We start from the raw sequence: 3,726 nt of genomic DNA, 5'->3' as shown, positions 1-3,726 counted from the left end.
TTGGGTTTCTGTGGTATATTCTTCATTGGGAGTCTCACGATGGATTCTAACACTTAGATGATATACGCTTGGCTTCTGTGCTTAACATTTTGAATGCTGAGCCAGCTACTTACTGATTGTCATTGTCCATTTAAAACCATTAACGGGGGGGCTTCCCTGGTGGCGCAGTGGTTGAGCGTCTGCCTGCCAATGCAGGGGACACGGGTTCAAGCCCTGGTCTGGGAAGATCCCACATGCCGCGGAGCAACTGGGCCCGTGAGCCACAACTACTGAGCTTGCGCGTCTGGAGCCTGTGCTCCGCAACAAGAGAGGCCGCGATAGTGAGAGGCCTGCGCACCGCGATGAAGAGTGGCCCCCGCTCGCCGCAACTAGAGAAAGCCCTCGCACAGAAACGAAGACCCAACACAGCCATAAATAAATAAATAAACCCAAAGTTTTAAAAAAATCTTTAAAAAACAAACAAACAAAAAACATTAAGGGGGCCCAGGCGCGGAGCCGGGCCGCAGGGACTGTCCCGGGGCAAGTTCGCGGAGAGGCCGGCTGTACTCCGCCCGGCTCCGCTGCTCCCTTTAGGGCCCGAGGCTCGCCGCGCTCCGCAATGGCCGAGGAGGCCGACAAAGCCACGAAGTACTACACCCTGGAAGAGATCCAGAAGCACAACCACAGCAAGAGCATCTGGCTGATCCTGCATTACAAGGTGTACAATCTGAGCAAATTTTTGGAGGAGCACCCTGCTGGGGGAGAAGTCTTAAGGGAACAAGCTGGAGGTGATGCTACTGAAAACTTTGAGGATGTCGGACACTCTACGCATGCTTGAGAATTGTCCAAAACGTTTATCGCTGGGGAGCTGCATCTGGATGACAGGTCAAAGACAACCAAGCCTTCGGAAACTCTTATTACTACTACTGATTCTAATTCCAGCTGGTGGACCAATTGGGTGATCCCAGCTATCTCAGCACTGGTTGTAGCCCTGATGTATCACTTCTACACATCGGAACACTAAACACGTTCTCAGAAGCCAGTGGAAGAAAAGACTGCTTTGGTCCTGGGAGAAAGAAGCCACCGTTAACTGCTTCAACTGACAGAACCCTTCACCTGAAAATGATTTGAATACACCTGTTTTCCTTTCCTCCTACATTAGACACAAAACAAACCAAAAAGAACTGTTCTTTCTACTCCTGAACTTTTAGAGTGTGCCTTTTTATTCATCAGCTTTGTTTTGATGTTCCACCACTATGTCATTTGCTTATTGTGGGCACAATCTTTTAAAACATACCACCATGTCTGGCTGTCTATTTGATATGTAATTGTCTTTAATGTTTGGAATCTGATTATTTGGCGGTCATTTAATGTGCTAATCTTTCAGATCCAAGTTGTCTGTCTGATGTGAGCAGGGGCGTCCTTGGATCTCTTCTTGTGCTGCTTCATCTAATTGAATAATCAGGTATTGCATGTTTCTGGTGTAGTTTTTTTTTTTCCCCCCAAGGAAATTAAGGCAGGCCCAGAAATAATAACTTAAAGATTTCTAATAATTGTTCTACTTGAACAATCATATAGATGATAAAAAGAGAAAGTGGCCTGCAAGACCTAGAAAAGGTACTCCATCTTTTCTTTGATTAAAACCACCAGCAACATCAACAAAAGCCTGTGAACCATGAGAGAACATTACCACTGTCTCTCAGCTTGAACATGTCATTCTGAAGAGATTCTCAGTTATACAGGTTCTCAGGTTTTACAGACTCGTCCTTCAGAGCTGAAAACTGTTTAAATGCTCCTGTAAAGAAATGTTGATCCCCTGATTTGTAAAAACACACATCTGAAAGAGATTGTGGGACATTTGGAATCTGATTTTTGAAGAAATTTAGCTCTGGTGTTGGGCCATGAAGAACTCTGGTGTGGACTGATTCAGTGGACTGATTCAGTCATCCCATATTTGTTTATTATTCTCTGCCCAGTGCTTTTTTCTTTAAATGTCGAAACTTGAGAGATGAATTTATAGACTTGAAGTACTTTGTAGTTAGCGATGATTGTCCATTGGCCTGCTAGCCAACTGATGAGCCATGGAGTTCTTCAGAAATAACTAAACACATTGGAAAGGAATTTGTTTAAATTACAGAGCATAGATTTTTATAATCAATGACATGTATCACCCTCTGCGTTTTTTGTCACTGGAAGTTAGAGCGAATGTATGAGGGCAGTGGGGCAGCTGTCTCTATCACATGGGAAAATACCTTGCAGAGGAATCCTTTGTTTAGCTTTTAATAAACATAAGCCTGGAACAAAAAAAAAATTAAAAAAATAAAAAAAAACATTAAGGGATTAGTTACTACGATCAGGTTTATTTTAAACTTTTATAGGTCAAGATTTTCACTGAATAGTGCCTGTCTCTTCAAAATATTTATAGACTTTGTATCTTCTGTCTTATAGTGTTATCACTTTGTTTGGACTGATAATTTGAAATCAGAAACTTTGTTTTACATAGCTGTTTATCTTGTATATAGCTTGGGTTTCATATGTATGGACTGCGTAAATGATAAGAGATATATAAGTGATCATGAGACGTATGACTTAAGCCTACAGGGATATGTTACTTTTGTATCCAAATAAATGAGTTTGGGCTAAGAGGTCCAGTACGTGACTAAAACTTAGTCTAATCTAAAATAGACAAGTTATAATTAATAATATCACTGGTAAAGCTGCTTGAATTAGGCATGTCTTGCTTCACAGTTATTTTACCACTGTGATATCTCAAACAGCAGACTCTATACGCCCATATTAGCAGAAAGTTTAGTGTTCGCTAGGGTTGCCCACGTTGAATATTTCTAAAAACCCTGGAGGAAAACTCTTATTTCCCACAATTCTCTCTCATTGTTGCTTGTCTTCATGGCCAGGCATCTTATTGTAGACAAATTCTACAATCATTCCAAAACTAGATTGTCTATCCAATGTTCCTGACTCTGCTTTGCTCATGGGCCTGTCTTAATTTCCCCAACGCAGCTACTATCAAGCAGTAACATTTAAGGGACTCTACCAAGGAACGTGGGTATCACAAAATGGTCACAGCCAACTCTCTCATTAATTCCCACCTGTTCCTGCATTGTGAAGACTGTTTACCTTCTGCACTCCTTTCCCTGGTCCAGCAAGTGGAACTCCAAATCCCAAATCCCTCGCTCAGTTTCAACTGATATCTTTATGGAGATATCTGATAGATTGAATTATTGGACCCAATTCTTCACCACTTCTTGTATCTACACCCTCTGCCTTATAGCTTTATATTCTCTCCTACTAAAGTCCCTGCCTCTTGACTTTGACTCGGACATGTGTTTTGCTTTGGGTTGTAGGATGTTAGCAGCTGCAATGCAAAAATTAGCTTGAAAAGTATTTATGTTGGGTTTCCCCCTTGTGCCTTTGCCATCACCATGAGAAGAATGTGTCCTGAAGAGCCCAATGGGACCAAGGAGGATGAAAGACACGAGGGAAAGACCCAGATTTGCAGATCTGCAATGTGAAGCAAAACCAAACCAGGTGACTCACAGATCTGTGAAAATAAAAAAACTTTTGTTTCAGTCACTGTGTTTTGAGGTTGTTTGTTATGTACCATTATTGTGGCAAAAGCTAATTTATACAAGATGTAACTCTTTCCATGGTAAAGTCAAATATTGACATCTTTGTGCAAAGCAGTTTGGCTACTTATGGCCCCTAGTGTCCCCATTCCAGAGTAGCATT

At 41.8% G+C, this 3,726-nt stretch overlaps 1 pseudogene; it reads left to right on the top strand.

Moving 5' to 3' along the window:
- The first annotated feature begins 598 nt into the window (after window positions 1-598).
- Window positions 599-1,269, top strand: LOC137768466 (cytochrome b5 pseudogene; annotated as a pseudogene).
- Window positions 1,270-3,726: the final 2,457 nt, after the last annotated feature.

Source organism: Eschrichtius robustus, chromosome 8 (assembly GCF_028021215.1).
Source record: "Eschrichtius robustus isolate mEscRob2 chromosome 8, mEscRob2.pri, whole genome shotgun sequence".
Taxonomy (NCBI): domain Eukaryota; kingdom Metazoa; phylum Chordata; class Mammalia; order Artiodactyla; family Eschrichtiidae; genus Eschrichtius; species Eschrichtius robustus.
This window is presented reverse-complemented; position numbering and strand designations above follow the sequence as displayed.